Here is a 16,175-nt window from a genome sequence, read left to right as displayed (position 1 = left end):
CTAGCTAGTGGTTGAATCTTGGAAAACTTTTGGTGTTTCTCTGATTAAATAGATACTTATGTACCTAGAAATGATTTTTGTAAAAAATAAATAGCAAACTATGAGGCAGCTGCAGTTCAAATTTGACTCGCTTCCAGCTGAATCGGCGGAAATTTGTCTTTTTCACGAGAGGTGGATCAAAACTTTTTACACCCAACCATTTTGTCAATTGTGCATTAAATATGTCCTAGTATTTTAGAAAATTGATTTGGTCCAATTTTACAACAATTATTTGGTATTTCCTTCACAAAAAACCCTCCTTTCGGGCACTCGGAAAATGAAAAATGGTTTTTTCGTCCAAAGAAAATGAAAACTTTTGACAACCAATCATTTTGACAATTGAACATTAAATATGGCCTAATATATTATAAAAATGATCTAGTCCCATTTTGCAACAAATATATGGTAGGTCATTTAAAAAAACTCAATTTACGCACTCGAAAAATAGAAAATGAATTTTTTGACCAATTTAGATGGTCATAACGTCGTACTGTATTCTGATTGGTCCGTGGACGCATCACGCGGATCATGCATCGAACACCGTCGGATGATCGTGGATCCAACGGCAGTCATCAGCCCTTCCACACCATCCCCGAAACCCTAGCTCTGCCCTGTTGTAATTTTACATCCACCCCCCGCCTCCTTTCTTTCCCTCGCTCTCTTCTCCTCCTCTCCCGTTCCAGATCCGCCCTCGCCGCCACCTCCTCCTCCCCGTCCCCGGCCCCTCCCGATCCACCTCCTCCCCGTCCTCTCCCACCCACCGCCGACCTCGTCGTCCTCCTCACCGAGACACCGACGCCGACCTCGTCCCTCCCCCCCTACCCTAGCGTCGTGCCCTCCCCGCCAGCGGGAGATGGCGACATGCGGGAGACGGCCAAGACGGCAGCCTGGAGCGTTTGCTCCTGCAAGCCCAGCAACGGCGTCGCCTCCCTCCGTGATGACAGCCTCGACACGTACTGATAGTAAGCGCCCCTCATCTTTCCCAAATGAAAATTTCCTCTTCTCTCTCGCGGAATCATAGGCTGTGCTGAGCCGCCGTTGATCGATTTTTTCTGACAAGGAACCCCTTTGAGCGAGGCTGTAGAATGGTGTGCTGAGACGCTTCTTCTCGTGTTTGGCCACAATGAGACGGCTCAGATCTGACCGATCTGGCCGCTCCTCTTACTCAGCCGGCACCCGCTTCTCTAATGGACGGGTTCGTCGCAGGACCTGACCTGTTCGTCAAGGAGGAGATGGGACTCGGCAAGGCACGCTCCATCAACACCAAGAGCAAGAGGAGACCCCTTCATGGCCGGCCCTCAAGCAAAGCAAAGGTACCCAGTCCTGGGACCTATAGTTCTTCTTCCTTCCTGAGTATTGAATGTTCTCAGTCTGTGGCCATGCTAACTATTTTTCCTAGATAGTAGATAGTTCTTTATGTAGCAGATGGATTTTCAGTAGGATAGAATATTTTGAGTTGATCCTGGCTTATGTGCAAGTGTACCCAATATCTGTTCATTTGTCAAAGCTGCTGCTACTAGGCTAATATTCTCATTCATAAACTTCCTGAAAAATGCCCTTTATGTACCTGCTACATTGCATTGTCTCCATTGGAATTCTGCTCTTAAACTAGGCAATCATACATGATCTGCAACTTTGGGGTACCAAAATGTTTATTTTTGTAGACAGTACACAACTGATATGTAAATTAGCTGAATAAATAGGCCGTGTAAATGAAGCATGGGCCTGTGCCTGTTAATAATCTGGAAGTGGCAGTCACCACTATTTTCTCTGAACAATAACATCATTGCTTGACAAGTCTAGTGTCTTGATTCTGCAGATCAAAATCCAGTCAGTGAAGTTAACAAGGAAGTATCTGAGAAGGGTTTCCTCCGAGCTCAAGGCCACACAAGCATTACCTGGCAGTATGCTTCAGGCATGCGTTTCTTGTGGACAAGATTGAACGCTTCGAGACGGCCGTCAGCAAACGCGCCGTAGAGATGGCCATGGGTACATACAGGTTAATTCTGCAGCTCCGGCGCCCTGATGGCTGGGATTCTAGTGTTTTCTGTTTTGATGCTGTGAGCCCCGCCATGATTGGTTCTGTTGCAGGATTTGGTTCGATTGAGATTTGTTTAGGTCGTGTGGATTAGGTCGTATAATTCTAGCACTGTGTACTAGTAGAGATTTAATCTAATGACGACGGGACATGCTCTCTTTTCTTTATGATGTGTTAATAGGATACCGTAAACGTCGGCTGCCGACAATCATATCATAGTCTCAGTCAGTTCATTTTCTCTGTGGGGAATGAATTCTTAGCTGCTGCAAGTTTGGCAAATAGACACCGTACTCGTTTTTCTGTGTAAACATAGTTAGCACCTCTGTTTTTGAAGTAGTTCCTTACTTACCTCTGTTTTTGAAGTAGTTCCTTACTTACCTCTGTGTAAACTGAATTTGGTTAAGTTAAAAAAACTGCTTATTTGACAGTTTTGGGCAGCGAGCTTCTAACTGAAAAACGAGTTTGTTATGCTCATAATTTCAAGTTGGCCTGTACATATGAGTTGTAAAGCATGTTCTAAAGTTCCCGTAGAGTACTTATTTGCTTCGTTTGGATGTATGGTTTGAGAGCAGCCATCTATTTTAGTTTTCTGTCCAGAAATATAGTAGAGTTTTTCTGTGTAAACATAGTTAGCACCTCTGTTTATGAAGTAGTTCCTTACTTACATCTGTTTTTGAAGTAGTTCCTTACCTCTGTGTAAACTGAATTTGGTTCAGTTAAAAAACTGCACCACCTGACAGTTTTGGGCAGCGAGCTTCTAACTGAAAAACGAGTTCGTTATGCTCATAATTTCAAGTTGGCCTCTACATATGAGTTGTAAAGCATGTTATAAGGTTTCCGTAGAGTACTTATTTGCTTCGTTTGGATGTACGGTTTGAGAGCAGCCGTCTATTTAGTTTGCTGTCCAGAAATATAGTATAGTTTGTAAAAGCAACCAATTCATGGTAAGAGCTACTTGGTGAGGCTGATGCACATAGCTACTTTCAGTACCTTGTTAACAGTGTTGAGGACAAGCTAAATCCTATATCATGGTCCTGTTCTTGTAAACATTGTGTAAAGCTAAAATTCTTCTGTGTCTTGCTCTTTTGCTGGTGCCACTATACATGTTAGATTCGTAGATGTACTTGTTTCCATCTCAAGTTACTTGGGTGTCATTCATATGTACATAAGATAATCTTATTGCAAAAAGATCTTCTATATAAATTCTGTTGGCTAAAGAAATTTTGTGGCAGCTAGGATTTTGAATTGTACTTAGTTATGTGATTTACCCATGTTCGTGCTAATTGGCCAATACATGCTTTTCTGTTACTTTTAATATTTCCAGAACAGTTTGCTTGGTCCTTCATATCTAAAGCTTGCATGTACTGTAGAAGCTCTACTTTATGCTAATACCTGCATGTGTAACATTTTTCATGGCATACTTCTAAATGGACAAGTACATGCGACGTCCAGCGTCAACGATGATGCGGACCATATGCTCAAGTGCAGCCCCATCCATCGCATCGACACAAAGTAAGGTATGTACTCATCTTGCTGAACAGATATGGGCCTTATGCTTGATGTCCTTATGCTTGATGCATGTATCATGTGACACACACATTAGTAAACCTGAGTAGATGGCAACATGCTTGTTTGATTCTAAGTTTGTCATATGTGCCAATTCAATTCCCAATTTTGATTAACAGGCATATTCCAGATAAGTAGAATGATCTTGCTAAAATAATAATAAGTAGAATGATAAAATACTCATGTGTCTTCAGTTTTTATTTTAAAAGTATTCGTGCAATATTTCTTATATCAGTGACATACTTTTTGTTCTCTTTTGAATGCCCAGATGTTTTGCATCAGCCTATCATTGCTAAGGAAGAAGCAGTACTGGAAGAAACTACATGTTTTCTTGTTGTGAAGCACTAGATAGTTCTATTTATTCTTTCATGTTCTAGAGTATTTCAGCAGCTGAAATGCTTGAATACGTAATGTTGTAGGTTGCTTGGATCTGTATAAAATACGGATGTGATGGAAATTTGTAGAATGTGAGTTTTGAGATATTTCTGTAATATTCAGCTAATTGGTGGTGATTCACATTGTTATTCAATCTGGTTTGAAAATGTTCGTTAAATGGGCTGGAGTTAGACCTTAAAGTGGCCAAGGATCAAATTATATTGGACAAATATTTTGGGTAGAAAAAATGAAACGAAAATAAATGAATGTGGAAAGGCCATGGCCCAGGAAAGAAAAAGCCTGAAAAACATTGGGCTGGACTCATTTGGTTAAACATAATTTGGCAGAAAAAAAGATAAAAAGGCAGAAATGTTGGGCTTGGTCCATGTGGCTGACTAAAATTAATAGGAAAAAAATATAAAAAGGCTGAATTAATGGGCTCGGCCCATGTAAAACACCGAATCGGACCGGGCTGAATCTTGTCAGTGACCTTTTCAATTCGTCGCAATTTTGCCACGTCAGATTGCCACGTCGGATCCGACATGGCCTAGGAAGAGAGCTAGCGACCAAAACAGAAGGTCATAGGATCAACGACCTTTTGTTAAAGGTCGCTATAGTCAGTTTACGACCGCCAGGTTTTGACCTTCTGTTTTTGGTCACAAAAAGGTCGTAAATGGAAATTTATGACCTTTCAGTGACCAATAGTGGTGGTCACAAGTTGACATATTTCTTGTAGTGATCTACCGCAAGGCCGACGACGGATCCCGTCGGCATGGCGCTGCGGAGTTTCGGCGGCGGGCGCGTGTGGATGGATACGTGTAGGATGATGGCGTTGTCTGGTGCCGTGGTGGTGTCGACGATAGTTAGATCGGGCAAGGTCGATGCAGCAGTACAATACTGAAGATGGATTGGTGGCAAGTGGCTAAGGCGGCCTCATACCCAGCAGGTGTCCTGGTTGAGGAGTGCGCCGGACTAGTGGGTGCCCCATACCCGGCAGGCGTCCTGGTTGGGACCTCATGAAGGAAATATGCCCTAGAGGCAATAATAAAGTTGTTATTTATGTTTCCTTATATCATGATAAATGTTTATTATTCATGCTAGAGTTGTATTAATCAAAAAATTGATACATGTGTGAATACATAGACAAAACAAAGTGTCCCTAATATGCTTCTACTTGACTAGCTTGTTAATCAAAGATGGTTAAGTTTTGTGACCATAAACATGTGTTGTCATTTGAAGAACGGGATCACATCATTAGGAGAATGATGTGATGGACAATACCCATATGTTAGCTTAGTATAATGATCGGTAAGTTTTATTGCTATTGCTTTCTTCATGACTTATACATATTCCTTTGACTATGAGATTATGCAACTCTCGAATACCAGAGGAACACCTTATGTGCTATCAAATGTCGCAACATAACTGGGTGATTATAAAGATGCTCTACAGGTGTCTCTGAAGGTGTTTGTTGGGTTGGCATAGATCGAGATTATAATTTGTCACTCAAATATCGGAGAGGTATATTTGGGCCCTCTCGGTAATGCACATCATGATAAGCCTTGCAAGCAATGTGATTAATAAGTTAGTTGCAGGATGATGCATTACAGAACGAGTAAAGAGACTTGCCGGTAATGAGATTGAACTAGGTATGAGGATACCGACGATCGAGTCTCAGGCAAGTAACATACCGATGACAAAGGGAATGACGTATATTGCCATTGCGATTTGACCGATAAAGATCTTCGTAGAATATGTAGGAACCAATATGAGCATCCATGTTCTGCTATTGGTTATTGATCGGAGATGTGTCTCGATCATATCTACATATTTCTCGAACCCGTAGGGTCCGCACGCTTAACGTTCGATGACGATTTGTATTATGAGTTATGTGTTTTGGTGACCAAAGATTGTTCGAAGTCCCGGATGAAATCACGAACATGACGAGGAGTCTCAAAATAATTGAGAGGTAAAGATTGATATATTGGATGATGGTATTCAGACACCGGAATGGTTTCGGCACGTTTCAGATATTTATCGGAGTACTGATGGGTTACCAGAACCCCCGGAGAAGTAATGGGCCTACATGGGTCATAGGGGAGAGAGAAGGGAGCCCGCAGGGGGTGGCACCCCCATGGGCAGTCCGAATTGGGCAAGGGTGTGACGCCCCCGATTTGACCGTACACTAATCATGCACGCAAATGTGTACGACCAAGATCAGGAACTCACGGGAAGATATCACAACACAACTCTAGACACAAATTAAAATAATACAAGCTTTATATTACAAGCCAGGGGCCTCGAGGGCTCGAATACAAGAGCTCAATCATAGACGAGTCAGCGGAAGCAACAATATCTGAGTACAGACATAAGATAAACAAGTATGCCTTAAGAAGGCTAGCATAAACAGGGATACGGATCGAAAGAGGCGCAGGCCTCCTGCCTGGGATCCTCCTAAACTACTCCTGGTCGTCGTCAGCGGGCAGCACGTAGTAGTAGGCACCTCCGGTGTAGTAGGAGTCATTGTCGAAGGTGGCGTCTGGCTCCTGGGCTCCAACATCTGGTTGCGACAACCAGGTAGAAGGGATAGGGGGAAAAGAGGGAGAAAGCAACCGTGAGTACTCATCCAAAGTACTCGCAAGCAAGGAGCTATAGTACATATGTATGCATTGGTATCAACTGGAATAAGGCTATTATACGTGGACTGAACTGCAGAAAGCCGGGATAAGGGGGGATAGCTAGTCCTTTCGAAGACTACGCTTCTGGCAGCCTCCGTCTTGCAGCATGTAGAAGAGAGTAGACTGAAGTCCTCCAAGTATCATCACATAGCATAATCCTACCCGGCGATCCTCTCCTCGTCGCCCTGTTAGAGAGCGATCACCGGTTGTATCTGGCACTTGGAAGGGTGTGTTTTATTAAGTATCCGGTTCTAGTTGTCATAAGGTCAAGGTACAACTCCAAGTCGTCCTGTTACCGAAGATCACGGCTATTCGAATAGATTAACTTCCCTGCAGGGATGCACCACATATCCCAATACGCTCGATCCCACTTGGCCGGACACACTTTCCTGGGTCATGCCCGGCCTCGGAAGATCAACACGTCGTAGCCCTACCTAGGCACAACAGAGAGGTCAGCACGCCGGTCTAAATCCTATGGCGCAGGGGTCTGAGCCCATCGCCCATTGCACACCTGCATGTTGCGTACGCGGCCGGAAGCAGAACTAGCCCCCTTAATACAAGAGCAGGCTTACGGTCCAATCCGGCGCGCACCACTCAGTCGCTAACGTCACGAAGGCTTCGGCTGATACCACGACGTCGAGTGCCCATAACTGTCCCCGCGTAGATGGTTAGTGCGTATAGGCCAGTAGCCAGACTCAGATCAAATACCAAGATCTCGTTAAACATGTTAAGTATCCGCAAACACCGACCAGGGCCAGGCCCACCTCTCTCCTAGATGGTCTCAACCTGCCCTGTCGCTCCGCCACAAAGTAACAGTCGGGGGCCGTCGGGAACCTAGGCCCACCTCTACCGGGATGGAGCCACCTGCCCCTTCAGCCCCCAACTCCGAACAGTACCACAGGTAATGTAACTGTGTAAAGTATATAGTATATGCCCGTGATCACCTCCCGAAGTGATCACGGCCCAGTAGTATAGCATGGCAGACGGACAAGAGTGTAGGGCCACTGATGGAACACTAGCATCCTATACTAAGCAGTAGGATAGCAGGTAATGGTAACAACAGTAGTAGCAAGGACAGGCTATGCATCAGGATAGGAATAACGGAAAGCAGTAACATGCTACACTACTCTAATACAAGCAGTATAAAGAAGAGTAGGCGATATCTGGTGATCAAAGGGGGGGCTTGCCTGGTTGCTCTGGCAAGAAGGAGGGGTCATCTTCGATGTAGTCGAACACACGGACATCGGCAGCGGTCTCGGAGTCTATCGGAAAGGAGTAACGGAGGGGGAACACAATAAATAACAGAGCAATCAAATGTAACACAAAGCAAGACGTGGCAATACGTTGTGCTAGGGGTGACCTAACGTAGGGATAGGTGATACCGGCGAAGGGGGGAAACATCCGGGGAAGTATTCTCATTGTTTCGCGTTTTCGGGCAGATGAACCGGAGAGGGAAAGTTGTGTGTTCGCTATGCTAGGGATGTGTGACGGACGAACGGATTGCGTATCCAGATTCATCTCGTCGTTCTGAGCAACTTTCATGTAGAAAACATTTTCATCCGAGTTACGGATTATTTTCTACGAATTTCCAAAGTTTAAAGGTTTTTTTTTAATTTATTTAATTCGTATATAAACAGTGAAATGTTTTTTTAACTCAGCAGGGGCTAGTCACACTCAATGACAGGTGGGGTCAAGGAACTGGGTTGACTCGGTGAACACCTTTACTAGTCAACCAATGAACATGATGTTGTTTTATGTGCAGAAAACAAAAGTTCTCGAATGACCTGAAACTCCACGGAATATCTTACAATAAATAATAAAAAATCCTCGCCAAAGACGAAGCTAGGGGGGCCCACACCCTGTCCACGAGGGTGGGGGCTCCCCCTAGGGCGCGCCACTACCTCGTGGGCCTCCTGGAGACCTCCCGACTGCAACTCCAACTCTATATATCTGCTTTCGGGGAGAAAAGCATAAGAGAGAAGAAATCATCGCGTTTTACGATACGGAGCCACCGCCAAGCCCTAAAACCTCTCGGGAGGGCTGATCTGGAGTCCGTTTGGGGCTCCGGAGAGGGGGATTCGTCGCCGTCGTCATCATCAACCATCCTCCGTCACCAATTTCATGATGATCACCGCCGTGCGTGAGTAATTCCATCGTAGGCTTGCTGGACGGTGATGGGTTGGATGAGATTTACCATGTAATCGAGTTAGTTTTGTTAGGGTTTGATCCCTAGTATCCACTATGTTCTAAGATTGATATTGCTATGACTTTGCTATGCTTAATGCTTGTCACTAGGGCCCGAGTGCCATGATTTCAGATCTGAACCTATTATGTTTTCATCAATATATGGGAGTTCTTGATCCTATCTTGCAAGTCTATAGTCACCTATTATGTGTTATGATCCGTTAACTTCGAAGTGACAATAATCGGGATACTTACCGGTGATGACCATAGTTTGAGGAGTTCATGTATTCACTATGTGATAATGCTTTGTTCCGGTTCTCTATTAAAAGGAGGCCTTAATATCCCTTAGTTTCCATTAGGACCCCGCTGCCACGGGAGGGTAGGACAAAAGATGCCATGCAAGTTCTTTTCCATAAGCACATATGACTATATTCGGAATACATGCCTACATTACGTTGATGAATTGGACCTAGTTCTGTGTCACCCTATGTTATGACTGTTACATGATGAACCACATCCGGCATATTTATCCATCACTGATCCGATGCCTACGAGCTTTCCATATACTGGTTTACGCTTATTTACTTTCCTTTCGCTATTGTTACAATCACTACATAATACCAAAAATATTACTTTGCTTTCATTACTCTTTTGTTACCGTTACAACCACTATCATATTACTTTTCTACTAAACACTCTGCTGCAGATACTAAGTTTCCAGGTGTGGTTGAATTAACAACTCAGCTGCTAATACTTGAGAATATTCTTTGGCTCCCCTTGTGTCGAATCAATAAATTTGGTTTGAATACTCTACCCTCGAAAGCTGTTGCGATCCCCTATACTTGTGGGTTATCACTGCCTCATATTTTTCTAGATTATAAGAGCATGGTAGCACATGATTTCATTATTAAGAACAAGAAGAAGATGTTTAACTATACACTGATATTTGATAAAGACTACTTTGAGACTATTACCTTGCCTGCTCCTTCTTTGTTCAACATATTTTCAGGCATGTACCTTGTTCTGCCGGAGCTCATTCATGCCTACCGGATCCTGACATCAGCTCCAGAGCTCGAGCCCGAGCCACCACTTGATCCTCACCGTCAGACCGTTTATCAGTGGGATCTGGAGGATATCGCCAACTAGTGGCATCCTGAGGATCCTCCTCAGTACACCGGACGAGGCAGCTTTGATCCATGGGCATAGACCAACTTAGGCCAAAAGCCTAAGCTTGGGGGAGTACGTATTTCTCACCGACATTACATTCATGTTCACACACTCATGCCAGTTGTCGGTGATCATACTTTTTCATTGTAATATCCATGCTAGTTTATTTTCTTTTTAAGCTTTCTTCTTGTATGTTTGAAAAACCTTAAGAAAAAACAAAAAAAAATAGTTGTAGCTTTTAGCTAGTTTACTTTCCATGCCTGTAGTAGTAATAATTAAAAAGAAAACCCAAAAATATTCTCGTTCTTCTTTGGCTTGTTGGGAGCTTTCCCGTGTAAATAGTTTTGTTTCTTTTCTTTTTCTTTGGGGGGTCGAGAGGACAAGACCTTGATGAAAATGTTGAGTGGCTCTCATATGCATTATTGTTGATCTAACAAAGAGCCCATATTACCTTGTCTTCTCCCTTGAATTGAATGCTTGCAGATTCCAGCTTAGTCCAATGCACGTGCACTATTATTATTATCCACACTATTCGGTTGTGCAAGTGAAAGGCAATAATGACGATATATGTTGGACTGATTGAGATGAGAGAACCTGGTATGAACTCGACCTCTCTTGTTTTTGTAAATATGATTAGTTCATCGTTCCTGATTCAGTCTATTATGAATGAAACATGTTTGCAATGACAATTAGAGATTATAGTTGCCCATGCCATGCTTAATTTGCTAGGAGTTTATAATGGTTTACCTTGCGTGCCAACATGCTATTAAAATGGTTGTGATGTAGTATGATAGGGTGGTATCCTCCATTGAACGATTCGAGTGTCTTGACTTGGCACATGTTCACGCATGTAGTTGAAACAAATCAACATAGCCGCCACGATATTTATGTTCATGGTGAATTATATCCTACTCATGCTTGCATTCAGTGTTGATTAAATTTTAATGCCTGTTCACGACTGTTGCCACTCTCTAGCTGGTCCAATCTATTTACTTTTATGTTGAGTCATCACCATCTTATTAAAAAGCACTATTTGGAGTGCACTACTGTCATTTGCATGTATTATTATTAGTTTACATTGAGTATGACCGTGACTGGATCTCTTTTACCATGAATTACAATTTCCAGTCAGCCCTTGATCTTCAGGGGTGCTCTGCATTTATGTTTTGCGGTCTCAGAAAGGGCTAGCGAGATACCACCTTGTTATGTCATATTATGATTGTTTTGAGAAAGTGTTGTCATCCGAGATTTATTATTATTGCTCGCTAGTTGATTATGCCATTGATATGAGTAAACATGAGACCTAAATGTTATTGTGAATATGGTTAGTTCATAATCTTTGCTGAAAACTTGAATGCTGGCTTTACATATTTACAACAACAAGAGCAAACAGAGTTTGTAAAAGTTTTTCTTTACCACTTTCAATTTATCAACTGAATTGCTCGGGGGAGTTGATACGTCTCCAATGTATCTACTTTTCCAAACACTTTTGCCCTTGTTTTGGACTCTAACTTGCATGATTTGACTGGAACTAACCCGGACTGACGTTGTTTTCAGTAGAAGTGCCAGGGTGTTATTTTTTTACAAAAATAAAAGTTCTCGGAATGACCTAAAAATCAACGGAGAATATTTTTGGAATATATAAAAAATACTGGCGAAATAGTCAACGTCAGGGAGCCCACACTCTATCCACGAGGGTGGGGGCGCCCACCCCCTTGGGCGGGGCCCCTGCCTCGTGGGCCCCCTGACGCTACACCGACCTCAACTCCAACTCCATATATCCACGTTCGGGGAGAAAAATATCAGAGAGAAGGATTCTCGTGTTTTACGATACGGAGCCGCCGTGATACGTATCCAATGTATCTATAATTTTTGATTGTTCCATGCTATTATATTATCTGTTTTGGATGTTTATGGGCTTTATTATACACTTTTATATTATTTTTGGGACTAACCTATTAACCCAGAGCCCAGTGCCAGTTTCTGTTTTTTCCTTGTTTTAGAGTATCGCAGAAAAGGAAAATCAAACGGAGTCCAATTGACCTGAAACTTCACGGAACTTATTTTTGGACCAGAAGAAGCCCACAGAGTATCGGAGTTGGAACAGGAGAGTCCCAGGCTGCCCATGAGGGTGGGGGCGCGCCCACCCCCCTGGGCGCGCCCCCCTGCCTCGTGGACAGCCCGGAGGTCCACCGATGTACTTCTTCCTCCTATATATACCCATATACCCTAAAAACTTTAGGGAGAATAATAGATCGGGAGTTCCGCCGCCAGAAACCTCCGTAGCCACCGAAAGCCAATCTATACCCGTTCCGGCACCCTGCCGGAGGGGGAATCCTTCTCTGGTGGCCATCTTCATCATCCCGGTGCTCTCCATGACGAGGAGGGAGTAGTTCTCCCTCGGGGCTGAGGGTATGTACCAGTAGCTATGTGTTTGATCTCTTTCTCCCTCTCTCGTGTTCTTGAGGTGGTACGATCTTGATGTATCGCGAGCTTTGCTATTATAGTTGGATCTTATGATGCTTCTCCCCCTCTACTCTCTTGTAATGGATTGAGTTTTCCCTTTGAAGTTATCTTATCGGATTGAGTCTTTAAGGATTTGAGAACACTTGATGTATGTCTTGCGTGGGATACCCGTGGTGACAATGGGGTATTCTATTGATCCACTTGATGTATGTTTTGGTGATCAACTTGCGGGTTCCGCCCATGAACCTATGCATAGGGGTTGGCACACGTTTTCGTCTTAACTCTCTGGTAGAAACTTTGGGACAATCTTTGAAGTACTTTGTGTTGGTTTTTATAGATGAATCTGAGATTGTGTGATGCATATCGTATAATCATACCCACAGATACTTGAGGTGACATTGGAGTATCTAGGTGACATTAGTGTTTTGGTTGATTTGTGTCTTAAGGTGTTATTCTAGTATGAACTCTAGGGCTGCTTGTGACACTTATAGGAATAGCCCAACATATTGATTGGAAAGAATAACTTTGAGGTGGTTTCATACCCTACCATAATCTCTTCGTTTGTTCTCCGCTATTAGAGACTTGGAGTGACTCTTTGTTGCATGTTGAGGGATAGTTATATGATCCAATTATGTTATTATTGTTGAGGGAACTTGCACTAGTGAAAGTATGAACCCTAGGCCTTGTTTCAACGCATTGCAATACCGTTTGTGCTCACTTTTATCATTAGTTACCTTGCTGTTTTTATATTTTCAGATTACAAAAACCATTATCTACCATCCATATACCACTTGTATCACCATCTCTTCGCCGAACTAGTGCACCTATACAATTTACCATTGTATTGGGTGTGTTGGGGACACAAGAGACTCTTTGTTATTTGGTTGCATGGTTGCTTGAGAGAGACCATCTTCATCCTACGCCTCCCACGAATTGATAAACCTTAGGTCATCCACTTGAGGGAAATTTGCTACTGTCCTACCAACCTCTGCACTTGGAGGCCCAACAACATCTACAAGAAGAAGGTTGTGTAGTAGTCATCAAGCTCTTTTCTGGCGCCGTTGCCGGGGAGGTTAGCGCTTGAAGGTATATCTTTGGATCTTGCAATCGAATCTTTTTGTTTCTTGTTTTAGCACTAGTCTAGTTTATAAAAGAAAACTACAAAAAATATGGAATTGAGTTTGCCGCATACGCTTCATCTTTTTAATATCTTTCGTGAGTATGATGGAAAGGAAAATTGTGCCAAAGTGTTCGAAGAAGAATGCATTAAAATGTTTGGCACTAAATCTTTGAATGATGAGCATGATTGCAATGTTGTTAGTATGAACTCCTTGAATTTCCATAGTACTAATGATGATTGCACTAGTTATGATGAAAATGTCTCCTATAAACATGTCAATTTTTGTGGAGTGCATTGGGTTTGAAAGTACACACCAAATAGGGAAGATAGATATTGCAAGAGGCATAAGTACTTAGAAACTAAATGGTTGCAAGAAAGGCTAGATGTTTGTGCTGAAAATTTAAATTTTCTTGGCCATACTTATGAGCTTTGCAATGAAAGTGGTCATTTAACCATCCGATGCAAATTGTGATCTGATTGGTTCCAAAAATTGTGATGACTTGATTTCTCTTGCACATCATAATGAACTTAGTGTGCTTATGGGTTACGAAGAAATGAAACGTATAACTAACTATCTTCCAGTATTTGCCCATGATAAACTTCTTGGCTTTGATCTAGAGGAAATTTATATGTATTGTGCAGTGAATTGTATTGAAAATCCTTATATTGCCAAATACATAAAGAAAAGAAAACAAATAGAAGATGAAGAGAATACTCATGAAAGGGAAGAGACTTCCCAATACCCTCCTATTATTTCTTATGATGAATCAGGTAACGAGGAGGAGCCTCCTATTCAACCAATCTCATTAATAAGGAGCTCCAAAAAGAGGATTGAACCCACACATGATGTGGTGAAGAAGAAGAAAAGAAAAAGGAAGAGAGGTAAAAAGATATCTCTCCCAAATAATGCTGCTCCTATTACTGTTGTGCCTCATGAAAATATAATTGTGGAAGATAATGATACTTCTTATGATCTTGAAAATCTTTTTGGCACTTGCTTGGAAGAATATGATAATTGCTATACTATTGGTGCTATCCATACTATTAATGATGAGAGTGATTATGCTTATGATATGAAAAGGCCCAAGCTTGGGGATGCTATGTTTGATGAAGATGATGTTTTTGAGAATATATTTGCTGCAATTAATGTTTGTCCCAAGCTTGGGGAAGCTATGTTTAATGAAGATGATATTTTTAGTCTCCCAAGTTTTGATATGCAAATTTATAATGATGATAGCATGCCTCCTACTTATGATGATTGTATTGATGAAAGTGGGTTTGGAAGAGTGTCAACTTTAGGAAGTAATGATCCCACTATTTGGGAAGATGTTGAATCTTATTATGATAAATATGAAAGTGGATTTGGAGAGGTCATGACTTTATTTAGTGATGATTCCACTATCTTGGAAGAGGTTTCAATCGATTATGATGAGAACAAAGTTGCTACTTATGATAATTATTGTGATGATACATATGCTATAAAAAGTAGTGATGATTATAATTATAAAACTTGTCATGATTATGATTACCCTTTTTCTGAACATTACTCTTTTAATGTGGAAACAATTTATAGTATTCGAGTTTCTTATGATACTTCCACTATTTCGAATGAGAAGAATCTTGCTTATGTGGAGAGTAGTAAATTTTCTATGCTTGTAGATCACGAAAAGAATGCTTTAGGTGCTGGTTATATTGTTGAATTCATTCATGACGCTACTGAAAATTATTATGAGGGAGGAACTTATGCTTGTAGGAATGGCAATAATATCAAGTTTCCTCTCTATGTGCTTAAAGTTTTGAAGTTATGCTTGTTTTACCTTCCTATGCAAGTTGATTCTTGTTCCCACAAGTTGTTTGCTCAGAAAATCCCTATGCATAGGAAGTGGGTTAGACTTAAATGTGCTAGTAATATTATTCATGATGCTCTCTTTATGTTACAATTCTTATCTTCTATTTGAGCATCGTTGAAATCATCATGCCTAGCTAGGGGCATTAACCGATAGCGCTGGTTGGGAGGCAACCCAACTTTAATGTAACATCCCAAATTTTCAATTTGGAATGTTATACAAAGGTCATCCATGCATATCATATTTTATTGCATTTTTGTTTCGCAACCCTCAAAATCCTAAGCAACTCAAGGACCCTCGGAGAGAGTTGGGGATTTCCCGGTTTTCATATTTGATTTTTATCAAATAATGAAACGAGGATTTTTAATTTTAATTATTTTTCTCTCCGAAAAATATTTCGTATTAATATAAGAGAGGAGATAATATGACTTCTCCAAAATAATTGAAATATTGGAGGACAAATATTAAAATCATTTATTTGATATTATTTGCATTAGAAAAATTGCACGTTTTTCAAAATTACATGTTAGGGCCAAGAAAATGTTCATCTCGTTCTAAATATTTTATTTAGACGGTGAAAATTTGTTTTGGCATTTTTAGATTTTATTTTATTTTCTAGGATTTTATTTCTGTCGGCGAAATTGTTTAAAAAAACTCCCCGCGGCCGACTAGGCCGAAGCCCAGCCGAGCCACGC

The 16,175-nt window shown here is 41.7% G+C and overlaps 1 long non-coding RNA gene across 4 annotated transcripts; it reads left to right on the top strand.

Moving 5' to 3' along the window:
- Positions 1 to 724: 724 nt before the first annotated feature.
- Positions 725 to 4,189, top strand: LOC123130695 (uncharacterized). Of its 4 annotated transcripts, none has more exons than XR_006463988.1 (4): positions 725 to 1,001; positions 1,124 to 1,352; positions 1,859 to 3,594; positions 3,912 to 4,189. It is a non-coding gene; the product is annotated as an uncharacterized lncRNA (long non-coding RNA). The 4 variants fall into 4 exon arrangements; XR_006463987.1 differs by having other exon boundaries at positions 1,100 to 1,352; XR_006463989.1 differs by having other exon boundaries at positions 726 to 1,001; positions 1,246 to 1,352.
- Positions 4,190 to 16,175: the final 11,986 nt, after the last annotated feature.

Source organism: Triticum aestivum, chromosome 6A (assembly GCF_018294505.1).
Source record: "Triticum aestivum cultivar Chinese Spring chromosome 6A, IWGSC CS RefSeq v2.1, whole genome shotgun sequence".
Lineage (NCBI taxonomy): Eukaryota > Viridiplantae > Streptophyta > Magnoliopsida > Poales > Poaceae > Triticum > Triticum aestivum.
Note: the sequence above shows the minus strand (reverse complement) of the source record. Positions and strands in the feature narration are given on the sequence as shown.